The sequence below is a fragment of the Micropterus salmoides genome, unplaced genomic scaffold, assembly GCF_014851395.1.
Source record: "Micropterus salmoides isolate LMB-PRFRI ecotype aquatic unplaced genomic scaffold, ASM1485139v1 Ms_hic_scaffold_5, whole genome shotgun sequence".
In the NCBI taxonomy this organism is placed as follows: domain Eukaryota; kingdom Metazoa; phylum Chordata; class Actinopteri; order Centrarchiformes; family Centrarchidae; genus Micropterus; species Micropterus salmoides.
The window spans coordinates 39600367-39613843 of NW_024044237.1; the positions used below are offsets into that span (position 1 = coordinate 39600367).

The window sequence follows — 13477 nt, forward strand, 5'->3', positions numbered from 1 at the left end:
TCCTCGCTGAAAGTGTAGCATTGGCATTGCAGTAGCACCGAATGACTGCTAAAAGGGTAATTATCTAGAGTAAGTAAGAATTTAATATCACTTAACAAACAAACATAGCTAACAGCGCCCTTTTATAAAATGGAGAACATAAACTACCGGATGTGAAATGCGTGGCTTGGGATATTTGGGAACTGCACCGAGTTACTAATCACAACACGTAAATGAGAGTAATGCTGCATTCATGTGCTCCTCGGATGGTTCCATTTCCAGAGTTGGAGGTCGTTCTTACGACTTTAGTGTGTTCATGAGCTTTAAGTCATAATATGGAAACAATGTGGACGTTTTTGTATAGCGTCTGGGTAGTGGGTGTTATGTGATGCTGCTGTCCAAGTACTATGATGTCGACTCGGCAGGTCGTGTACCAAAAGTTGTTGTTCCAACTTGACGGGGCATTCAAGTGAAATTTTCCAGTCGGGAACTCATTTTTACTATTTTTCCTACACTACACACTAACTGCAGGTTAACTGCTGAAGGAAAACGTAAATGTCAGTTTCTAATCTCGTATTGTTATCATTATCTACCATCACTTCTATTGTCTAATGTTCAAAGACAATCAACCAATGGTAACTCTTGCTATTTAACACAAGTTTACACTTAGTGCTGTCTCTAGGGTTGTCGCAGTGAAGTAATTTCCCCCGCGGTAATTTGTTGTGGCTCAACAGCGCGGTAAACGGTATTATTGCCATTTTTGGTGCCATATAGCACAGCAGTGTGTGTGGATCTCACCTCACTGCACAGCCGCTAACAGCAGCTTTATGGTCGGAGCAAGGTAGCTGCTGGGTGCTAGCCAAAGTTACACAACGTTGCCGATCAAACTCATTTCTGTAGTTTGACCACGTCTTTGTCACACGTAACTATATCGTTACCTTCAGGGCATGTCTATCACGTCAATTTACATACCACAGCAACGGGCACACACCCCGGTGCAGAGCACAAAGGACTAACATCTGCGCTGTACTAACGTTAACTACATTTCCACAGAAAGCAACATGAAAATCTGCTGCAGGCATCCAACACACTACACTCGTTATTTAGTGAGCTTCAAATGAAGCTTACTGTTCAAACAGTTTGTCCTTCAGTATCTCAACATTAGTCCAATGGGGCGTTTCATTTACCTCAGGAGTCAGAGGTCGGAGCTGGGAATGACGTCACACCCCCGAGTAACAAGTCAATAAAAAGTTGATTAAAGAAAAACGCATTGTGAGTATTTGCTCATACTAAACACAGGATTTCATTTCAGTAATCTGGTCACCTTACCACAGACAGCAGCTGGACAGCACTTTGTGTACGAAACTTTCCATGAGACACAATAACACAGAAGTGCTAATAAACAGTAACTACAGCTTTCGCCAACTGTTGATACTCAGAGCAGCCATCTTGGATCAGTACATTCGCTGCAAGTGTTCACACACACACACACACACACACACACACCGCGAGAAGGCGACTTTTATGCGATAACATGAATAAACACAATTCGCCATTACAACAACTGTATGAACCCAAAGTAAACATGTTGCTGTGATTTAATAGCAATAAACGGATCAAACTGATGCTGAAATAACTACAACATGATGCAGATTTGTTAAACATATGAATTGATGCTTTGTCAGGTCTGTCAGCAGGACAACAACTTCTAAAATGTTTTCTGAATGGAGCTCGGATCGATCACGGCTATGCTATGCTAACTTGGTCACAGTAAAGTACAACGACAGCTGGAATAAAGTTACAGACACACGTTTTCTGATCTCACCAGGTAGTTCAACCTCCTCGCTTTCTTTTCTCCATGTAATGTCCAGTTTTGTGTGTTCTTTTTATATAAATACAGAGCTAACGACGCTAACAACAACATTGGAACCGGATGTGCACGGAAGCTGCTGAGAAGCTGGAGTGAAGATAAATCAACATTGAAATCCCAAAAACTAAAGTAAAAAGCTAATTTAATAAAAGCAGTTAACTCCGAGCTCCTCTGCGAGTAAACGGTGTAGTTGTCAGAGCAGAATCCGACCGACTTCGGGTGTTTATTTGTCTAAAGGTTGCAGCGCTGCTCCCCGCTCCTCTCCCCCAAGTTTAGCAGCTCTCAGCCGGCCAGCAGATTATCAATCGCAAACAACATTCACAAAACTTAGATAACCAAAACAAAGTGAGTCGATATGAATAATGTTTCAGAAAGTGGATGAAAGCTAAATTATTGTTTTTTTAATGTAAGTTACTGTAGGACGTGTGTGTCTGCCGATGTACTCCACCTTGTGTTCTGGCATCAATCAATAACCCCGGCACAGTTCTGGACTTTCAGTCGGTTTTTCAATCTCCATCACCCGTAACGATATCTGCAATCACAATAAAAACACAGGAGAACTTAATAACTTGGATGTGATAAAGTTCACGATTACACAAACACAGTAATATTAATGTTCAAAGGGAAATCTGCACACCTGCATCACCATAAACACTCCGCAGGCTGGAGCTGACAGGATGCAGCCGTTAGCCGGACCTACGGGGTTTCCTCCCCTCTGTACTGGGGCCGCCTAGCATGCTAACATTAGCCTTCAGGCTTTTTACCGCGATTCATTAAATAAAACATTTGCCTCAAATTACAGTAAGACTCAACGCACAGGGCGAGTCGGACACAATATCAACCAACATACGACAGTTTAATCACGCCAAAGTCACAATTATCGACTTTTAAATCTTTTAAACGCAGTTCAACGGCAGCTCACCTCCGGCCGTGAAGGAAGCAACCGCCATTTTGATTTAAGGCAGCGGGAAGAAAGATGGACGACAAGCAGCCGAGATCACAACCATGAAGAAGAGTTGTTTCATTCGATATTCAGTCCTGGAGTCAGAGAAGTCTTCCTCATCAGAAGAACCTGCGGGGCTGCGCTGCCCTCTGCTGATCGTGAGGGGGTTTAAAGCACCAACATTAACTCATAAGATAAAAGTATTTCCACTAGTGTCATTTAAAATGTAAATTACCCTGAAAAACAAACCAAGAACCTTTATAAAAATAAATAATACACCAACAAAACAAAGTGGTTTCTATTAAAAGCTATCTGAAACAGAATGTTAAAATTAAAGGTGAGCTTACTCTACAAGTACCTGAAGTGAGGGATAATTTTACTCCCAGCTGAATTTTTAAAAAGTCACACTAAAAAGATTTACAAATCGATTAACCTTACCTGTTTTAAGATAAGAAAATGCTTCACATTTGATCCCGGCTTGATGTTTCTAAATGCAATGATACTTTCTCATCTGTCTTACGGTTTAACTACCTGGTCCAACCAGTCAGTGATTAAATCTATGGTCCTGTCTTTACAGTGGAGCCTTCAAAACCCTGGTAGGGCTGCATTATTTTAATTATCGACTAATCTGCCAACTATTTTCACGATTAATCGACTAATCGTTAAGTCTATAAAATGTCAAGAAATTGGGAACAAAAATTTCCAGAGCCCAAAGTGACGTTTTCAAATTGCTTCTTTCGTCCAACCAACAGTCCAAAACCCAAAGACTCTTCATCAACTGTCATTAATGACAAAGATTAGCAGCAATTCCTCAATTTAAGTAAATTAAACCAGCTAATTCTTCACGTTTTTCCTTAAAAATGCCTGAAACGATTAATTGATTATCAAAATAGTTGTTGATTCATTTTTAATTGAATAATCGACTAATCGTTGCAGCTCTAAACCCGGGACAAACAGCAAGTCATGTACCATCACTGTCGCAGTTTAATAAAAGATTTTAAGTTTTGCAAACTTTGATTTTCATTATGTAAAGCTTGTATTTAAATGTTTAAATGGACGTGCTCCTCAGCCTGTCTTTAAGTACATTAAGACACTACAGAGCAGCGGCAGATCCACCAGAGCTGCTGCAAGTGGCGACTGTAAAGTTTCATTTTGCAAAACTTCCTTTTGCTCAGACGGCCTTTTCTGTGAAAGGAGCAAAGTCTCTGAACTTGTTACCTAAACACTTGAAAACTGCTGCAAAGTTCACCACTTTAAAAGAGAGGCCAAGTCCTGGTTGGTTCAGCAACAAACTTATACTCATGTCGAGTCTATTGTGTTAGTGTCACATGTTTTCCATTGTATTAACCCTTTTTATCTTGGCTTATACTGTAATGTATTGTTTTATACTTCATCACTGTTTTAATGTTTTGTTTCTTTAAAAGCCCTTCTAGGGACGGGCGTTGCAAATTAGCAACTGCTAAAAACACTATTGAGCACACATTGGATTGCTGTTTTCAGTTTATCTGTTAGGTCCATCTGCCCCTAATAAAATAAACCATAAATAAATAAAAGGTTGTATAGATGACAATATAAATTTACATCAGTTTCATGCAAAAAATTAAAACCAGAGCTTACTGCTAACATTAAGCACTGTGTTCTTTCAAAATCTGAGTGTACAAGCAAAAAAGCTGTTTTAATTACTTTTCAATTAATTGTCCAGCCCTAAGCCCTACCTACCTCACCTACCTCACCTACCTCCTGCTGTTTTATTGTTTATATCCAGCCCCATTTGCACGATTTATTGACGTTTGCAGTGTTCTGAACAGGCATGGACACAGTCACCTGATCAGTCCCACTGTCCTCCTTCAAACTAACTTTGTAGGTATGTAGATTTCGCTGTGAATCAACATGCAGGGTAACTCTGTGCAAACTGCATTCAGAGGCATTTTTCGTGCATAAATATACATCACGTGGATAAACAGTCATCAGAACGCGTTTCCTGGTTGACAAGCCACTACTGTCACCAGTTAATGTAGCCACCACTTAAACCGTCACACCGTCCTGACCTCCCTGGGGCAGCTTCTCCTTGACTGACAGACTTTAAGCATAGCACCTGTAATTATAGATAACACATTCATTTTATCAGCTGCATCAGGCCCATTCAAACAATTTCCTTTTATACATTTACCATCTGCACAAGGGATGGGCTGAATACTGTATTTACAGAGAACGATACATATAAACGCACGTTCATGCAGAGTTGTTACTGTTAGCACTATATTCTTAATATTGAATTCATATATGGTTCTCATCGTAGGGTCAATTACGTGACGCCTACATTTTGTGTCCAACTGGATTTTTTCGCAAAAAAAAAAAAAGGTTGAAAGCATAAAAGAATACCATATAAACGCAGGACCTCTCCCATATATGTACTCACCTGTAACTTTAAAAAACATTAGCTTTTTGTAATTTTTCTGATAAATGAAGTGTCAAAATGTCATGCTGTGCGACTGTCCGGCCATGACTGCTGTTTTGAAAACTTCTATAATGGTATCTGGTTTAAATATATTTTTTGTTTAGAAGTTTTTGTTTACTGATCTCTTTAAATATATATTTTAAATGATATGCAGTGTTCATGTCATTTGGAGCGACCACTCATCATGTGGTGTGACCAATTATAACAATAACTTTATTAAATTAAAAATAAAATCTCATTCCTGTGACTGAAACATTAATTACTGATACAGTAGTTTTAAGTGAATGGTATTTTTAAACATTTTTATCAGTTTTATGCAATTTACAGAGAAAATTAATCAATTAACTACATTTAAGAAGTGGATTTATTTATTTATTTATTATTTCCAAAAACCCAAAAGAATATTACTGTGAACTTGTAAAAACTGTTAAGCATGTTAAGGAAATTAATTAATTTTTTTTATTAAATTACAGTCGCACCACATGACATTTTGTAAGACCAAAGACAGTTTATGTAGCTGAAAAAACACAAAATTTATTTAATTTGAAAAAATTACATTCTTTTTTGTGTACACAGCATTCTTAATGTTTGAACAACGCCAATAAATGTTTTAGTTTTTTGTATTTTAAAATTGGCCTGTTGACCCAGTAACAGATCTGTTTGGCCAGAAGGTGGCAGTATTTAAATGAATGTCCAGTTTGTGTCTGTTTTAAACCCAGGTTATTGATACAGATGTATTTATTGTTCTTCATTTCATTTGGTTTTTATTATTAAAGGATTTATTTGTAACCTAGTTACTATCTTCATTCACCTTCTGTTCTAACACTTATTCTCTGCATAAAAGTTATTGATTAAAATGCCAAAACATTTGAAACCTAGTGTTGACTTGAGGATTACCAACCGATCAGAGTACACACAACTAGTAGCGTATAGGTTATTTACAGTCGTATGCATATATAGGCACCCCTGACAATTTCCATGATTTTCATTTATAAATAATTGGGTGTTTGGATCAGCAATTTAATTTTGAGCTATCTAATAACCTAAAGACAGTAATATTTCAGTAGTGAAATGAGGTTTATTGGATGAGAACAGAAAATGTGCAATATGCATCAAAACGAAAGTAGACAGGTGCATAAATTTGGGCACCTCAACAGCAATATCATCAATATTTAGTTGAGCCTCTTTTGGCAGAAATAACGGCCTCTAGAAGCTTCCTATAGCCTGTGATGAGTGTTTGAATGTTTGATGAAGGTATTTTGGACCTTTCCTCCTTGCAAAACATCTCCAGTTCAGTTAGGTTTGACGGTTGCTGAGCGTGGACAGCCCGCTTCAAATCACCCCACAGATTTTCAATGATATTCAGGTCTCGGGAACATTGTACTTGTTGCTCTGCATAAACGCCAGAGTAGATTTTGAGCAGTGTTTTGGGTCGTCGTCTTGTCGAATCATCCAGCCCCCGCGTAATTTCCACTTTGTGACTGATTCCTCTACATTATTCTCAAGTATCTGCTGACATTGAGTGGAATCCATGCGACCCTCCCCTCAACAAGACTCCCAGTACCGGCACTGGCCCCACAGCATGATGGAACCTCCACCAAATGTTCCTGTGGGTAGCAGCAAGCGTTTGTCTTGGAACGCTGTGGTCTTTTGCCGCCATGCGTAACGCTCCTTGTTATGACCAAATACCTCCATCTTTGTTTCATCAGTCCACAGCACCTTCTTCCAAAATGAAGCTGACTTGTCCAAATGTGCGTTTGCACCACCGTGCACCTGGAACGCTTTTAGGTTGGAAGTCGGATATTTCAACTTGGAAATTTCCCAGTTCTGAGCGGTCTGGAACGCGGCGTAACTCCACCAGATTCTGTGACCCAAAACACTGGTGTTTCGTTTCAGGTTAGTTGGTTGTCCTTCCGTATCGAGGCTTCGAAGCGTGTGTCGAGTAAATATAGGATGATTTTTGCGGAGCGCGTATCGAGGCTTGTGTTGGTGACGGATGTGGTGACGTTTGAAGCCTCGCGAGCCGGTCGTACCACGTGACTGATTCAGGGTTTGGCGTGCGATCCGAAAGGAGCAGCAAAATGCAACGGGCCCTCCTTAATATTGTAACACAATTACTACAGCTTATTTTAAATGACAAAAAAATGTGATCAACTTATACTTCAAAAATTGTGATGAAATAGAAGAAATATTTAGTCGAGTCAGACTAGCGGCATTTTGTGGTTTTTGTAAGAATTAAACTTATTATTTAAATCTATCGCGTCGCTTTGCCCTATCGAAAAATGCTACCTTATGTGTTCCCATTTCCAATCCCGTAAAGTTATAACTCACAGTATTATGACATCTTCTGTTTTTTGATTATATTATAACATCATTTCAGGGGTATCGTATTCTGAGACTAATATACCCTATGTACTGTACGGAGATAGGGAGCATGTTGAAATACTAGATTATACCATCTTTCTTTAAGATATCAGGGGCAGCGTATTCTGATAGACTACTAATTATTTTCTCTTTGATATTTGCTGCCGATCAGCCGCTGTCTCGACGGCATGCCCAACTGCAAGGTTGCGCAGATTTATGGGCGTGGAAACAAACCACGCTTGTGGGTCGTGTGCATGCGCAGAACCCCTAAGTAGCGCATCTCGATAGGAAGCATAAATCGACAGAACACTGGCACTGTGGAAAAGTTGTTTTTAAATAAAAATGAATAAAATTTTGTCTCTATTATCTAAAGTCACAAACCAAGTCATCATAACCCTCTCCCTTGTTTCCACGTTCCCTTTTGACCCTGCCATTGTATCTTAAAGACAGACGCCATATTAATAAGTTCATCATTTATGGCATCACGAACGTCATTCATTAATTTAGTCACTTCAAAGCTTCACACGCCAAAGCCGTGGTGCCATTATACTCACTCTGCCTGTTTTACATTTAATGTCCACTTGATGGCGCACTAGAGCAAATGACGCATCATGAAGTTTCGGCCCACGAGTGAATCAACTGGATGCAAAGCTTCAGTGCTTCATGAAGCTTCATCTCCCCATCACTAGAGATCACCCAGCACGATGTAGCCCGTGTGGCAGACGCCACACACCGTCCGGTTGTAGCGGCGTCTCGCCCCGTTCTGGCCGGCTTGCTGGTAGACATCGTTCTTCTTGTTTCCCGGCTGGAAATCTTCTGCTCTTTAGACAGCTCAGTGTTGTATATATGTACAAGGTGCAGATGTAGGAGAGGCCCGCGTTGTGGGTGGGCGTAGACAAAATTTCATCATCAGTGCCGCGCAGGCGCGTAGGGGGTCAATAGCGCCCAATAGCGATGGCCTCAGAGGGCAAAGCCTATACGAAACAGAACCAGGAGTCGTTGGATTAAACACATCAGGTGAGATGCATCTGTGTGTGGAACTTAACTAAGCTACCTAGCTACTAGCGAGCAAGCAGTGAACGTTAGCTTAGCATTACAGCGCTAACGTGCGAGATGAGAGATTTAGTTTATTGAGCCGTTTCAAACAAAACTAAATGTTACTTTACGGTTTTATGACTTTGTTGACGGCAAAATTATTTTAAACAGAAGAACGTGTGTAATTCAGGTCACAATTAAACGGTATCAAAACATTAGTTGTATCTCGCCGTTGACTATCGTACATATTTTTTCCAAAATAAAGTCCCATTGGGCGGAAGTGGAAGCGATTAAGGGACTTAGGCTCTTTACCGGTTCCTTAATAGGCCTATATGTTGGTGTTAGCTAGATTTGGAGAAACATTTTTGACTTCCTGCAATTTCACACAGAAGGTCAACGTATATTGAGTTGGGGAAAAAAGAAGGTACAGTTCTTAATCATTTGTACTAATTATTTAAAGGGGTTAAAGCCAATCCAAGCAATAGAGAAGTGCTCCAATTTTGTATATGGGGAATATGAAAAGGGAACCAGGGGCACATGAAATAACTCTTCCCACTTTGCAACTTTACGTCCTCATAATTTTATTTTCTAGGAAGTAGCAGTTGAAGCAGTTTCCACAGGAATGTCCTTCATTTATTGTGCTCCGATTAAAAGATTCAACCCAACATCATCTCTATTTTCTCTATAAATAGTACCATAGTTCTTTCCAGGAAACTTCTTATAGAAATTAAAATCAAGATATGATGTTACATAAAGTGCAACCCCGGCTGGTTTTTTGGCAGCGACTCTGAATGAGTCCTGTGTGAAGGCAAACCAAAGCTGCGGGGTTTCTATTGTGATTTCTGACGGTGCAGTAAACATTCAGACATTGGTAAAACACATTAGTGCGCAAAATAATAAAACAAACAATTACATTGTTAATTTCCAGCGAGATCAAAAAAAATAAATTACAGTTCATCTACTCTGACATCTAAAAATAAGTACCAAAAATTAAGACAGTAATTATGACGTAAAAAGCTCAATAAAGTATTTTGCACTTGATTGATATGTATGAAGTACAGGGTCCTTCTGAGACTGAAGCTCATCTCTGAACATCTCCCTTCGTTGTTGACACAGACATCTACAGCTGATGCTAAATAGTTCAGTTACACATCTAAATATCTGAACAGAGTACTGCTGCATCATACTGGAAGTTAGCAAAACTCTGCACAACTACCTTCACGTTGCAAAATTTAGGATTGAAAGCAACAGTCTGACGTTTTGATAAATCCTCTTGTTCTGTCTAAACTGAGGCAGGGGTTTGTTAGCATTTCAATCAATTCTGAACTGAAGTCTTTTTAGGTTAGCTATTAACATCTGTAAGCAACATAAGTTAAATGCAACTCAGAGATTAAACTGAGAGCTGTAATCATCGTTTGTTCTACAAGAAGGGAGAAACAAGCACGAGAGACCGCTAAAGCACTAGCTAAAAATTAGGAGCTTTTCATGAGTTCAAACCTTGTGCTAAAGTTGAGTTAAACGCATCACTGTATCTAAACAGGTTGCACCTTAGACGTAGATGGAGCTCACGCTGTTGTTAGTAAATATTTACACCTGCTAACTGCAAGGTACCCGCAACGGTTTGTGTAGCTAACTGACAAAGTGAACATTAGCATGCTAATATCTGAGCCGTTTAGAGTGTATAGCAAAAAAAAAAAACGCTTGATAAATGCTGTTTAATAAAGATTTTAAATTAACAAACAACATACTTCAAATTAGTAAATGTTTTGCTCTTAACAATGTAAATTAAGTCTGTTAGCTTAGCATTCTAACTCATATTCTAAACTATATGAATACTAATAACTGATTTCTTCATGTAAGCAGACAGAAATTTTACATAAATAGGTAAATTTATAAAATATGTGTTTTAGCCCCAAAATATCTTCTTTGAAATCCTTAGTTTGACACTATCTTTAAAACTAATTTATCCATTAATAATGATCTGATTTTGGTGTTTTTATGGATTAATTAAGCATAATGGGTGGTAATACATAATTTTATTGGGTCTCCTGCATGGAAAGGTGATTTCTAACGGGCAAAAACCCCTCAAGATTTCCCAAATATAATGAAAGCCATCTGTTATTTTAAACCTTCAAAGAGCCTTAATTTTCCAATAAGGTCAATATTCAGAGATGGTTTTCGGGTGAAGTCTTAATCCATCCAGAAAAGCATTATAATATCTAAAATTTTCTATTAATGAACCCAAATCTGTGGTAAATCCTGTAGCTTTTTCCGTGTAACAAAGCCAACCTTAATTAACTTAAGTTACTTTAAGGTATAAACTCAGAGGTGCTTAAAGACCCTTAATCCAAGCACATTAAAATGCCTTAATATATGTAATGCAAATGCAAGTAGTTGACATGCAACACGTTAATCAAACCATTTGAGCTGTTTTGAAGTTGGATTTTTTTTTCTGTTTTTGAAGGAGTTAGGCTAACAGTTTCCCCCTGCTTTCAGTCTTTATGCTAAGCTAGGCTAAACACATCCTGGACACACAGAAATGAAACGGACTGAAGATGACAGAACAAGAGTTTTACCAAGCGTCCGTCTGTTGCTTTTATCTACACCTGCTTTTAGAAAGCCTTTGTTATTATTTTAAATCTCCGTACAGAGATGACATTTTTAGATTTATCCCTACAATCACGTGGAAGACACTGTATCTGGGGGGGCGACAGGGGGGTCCTTCTCCAAGCCCACCAGGTCCTGAGAGTCATCGACAGACATTATGAGATTTATATATATATATTATGCGTCACATAAGGATTCATTACTGGAAGCAAAATATTGAGTTGTCGTTCATGTGATGGCACTTTTTGGAAGAGTGTAAAGAACTAGCTTTTTTTTGTAATACCATAAATAACTATGTAATTTTGGTGTTTTTATGGGTTTTAAGAGGATGACTAATGGATTAATTGAGCATAATGTATTGTAATATAGCGTTTTATTGGGTTTCCTGCAAGGAAAGGAGATTTTAATGGGTGAAAGAACCCACATGATTTACCAAATGACAAATGAAAAATTAAGACTCTTAAGGTATAAAATAACAGATGGCTTTCACTAGTGTTGTAGTACTTGAAACCGGTCTTAAGACCACTTTTTGATGGTCTTGGTCTCGTCTCGGACTCGACCGCATTTGTACTCTGTCTTGTCTCGGTCATTGAGGACTCTGGATTTTATTTCAAGTTTTGAACTTTGGAAATATCAATAAATTGCTTTTGCATTGTCTGATTTACAGTATTTGTTAACATCCTAACTTTGATTAGATGTAAAGCGTATTTCTTTAAATGTAACCAATAACCCTAATAAAAAATGTGTTGTTCCCGTTAACGACTGTCCCCCCTTCTCTAGTATTGTAAGTATTGTGTTGAATAAAGATGCTTATGTTGATTTCAGCTCTTAGTGTTTGTATGTGTGTGTTTTAATGGGAATGTGGATCTTTCAGATCAATTTGAGAAGTACCTATGATCTCGTTCCACATTTTGTGTGCCATGTAATGTGGGGAACTGGTCTTGGTCTTGACTCGGTTTCAGCCCCTAAAAGTCTTGGTCTTGTCTCGGTCTTGATAAACTCTGGTCTTGGTCTTGACTTGGTCTCGGTTTGGGCGGTCTTGACAACAACACTAGCTTTCACTGTTATTGTATACCTGAAAAGAGGCTTTATTTTTTAAAATAATGTTAACGAAAAGCTTTTTGATAACCAAACATTTTAGTGTTGTCTTTTACAGAAGAGTGTTTTAATTAAGGCTCACTGATTTTAGCTTTTACAAATAAGTTTTCTGATTCAATAAATGCTGCAGTTTACAAGGTTTAATCCAATTTTGTTACCTTTTACTAATGTTTTTAATGTTAACAATAAACAGTGGAACTTTTCCACATGAAAGTCTGTGACCGTCAATATTTAAAGGAAATCATTTAATTAAATTGAAGTTTAATTTTCCATTTGTGTGCCCATGACATACAACATAATTTCTTTAAACCTTATTGTTGTAATTTTCATGTTTGGAAATGATCATTTCCTGCCAGTTTGATGAATGAAAAGTACCTTTTTTGATGGCTAGCTACTTAGCATGGCATGTTAACACACACTTCTCCTCTCTGGTGGTTTCCACATTCATAAACCTGCTACTCACTGGCTAACAGAGGAGATGCTAAGCTAACGTGTGCAGTAGTGTCAGTCACATCTTTTCTACCAATATTTCCCTTTTGTTCCTCTTGATTATAAACATTTTTTTTTCCATCCATGAAAACAAACCTCCCTGTTGTTTGTCTGTAGAGCTGAATGAACTAGTGCAGGCTGGATTTAAATGTCACTCCCATTCTGCCTCCATATTGATTCTTATTTGTTTTAGATTATATACTGAACTGATAAGGGATCTAAAAAGAGTTTCTCAACCTTTTCTGGCTTGAACACCATGTTTTAGAGTCAGATTTCTCTCTTTTGGGACACTAGCAGACTGATATGTTGACAATCGACATTTGTGGTGCCCAGAGGATGAATCCTACAAACTTGGTGGTGTTTTCATCTACACAACTGTGGTTCAGACTAAAATATCTCAACAACTATTTGATGGATTGCTGTGAAATTTAGTTCAGGTTAATTTAATGAAACACATTTTAGGGGCGGCAAATAATTATTATTTTCATTGTCGAACAATCAACCAATTATTTTCTCAAATGATCGATTATAGTTTGTCCAGAAAATGCCAAGACAGTCCAAAAGCCCAAAATATTCATTGTACAGTCACAGAAGATTGAGAAAACCACAAATATACACATTTGAGAAGACGGAA

At 38.2% G+C, this 13477-nt stretch overlaps 1 long non-coding RNA gene across 10 annotated transcripts in view; it reads right to left on the minus strand.

Annotated features, from left to right (window-relative positions):
- LOC119888730 overlaps positions 1-2901 on the minus strand; it is a 51562-nt gene extending 48661 nt beyond the window's left edge. For 6 of the 10 annotated variants that reach the window (XR_005441931.1, XR_005441937.1, XR_005441932.1 and 3 more), the window contains exons 1-2: positions 2487-2765; positions 2298-2381 (exon numbers count right to left, since the gene is read on the minus strand). This is a non-coding gene — a long non-coding RNA (uncharacterized LOC119888730). The other 4 variants (XR_005441933.1, XR_005441930.1, XR_005441939.1 and 1 more) reach the window with 3 other exon arrangements.
- Positions 2902-13477: the final 10576 nt, after the last annotated feature.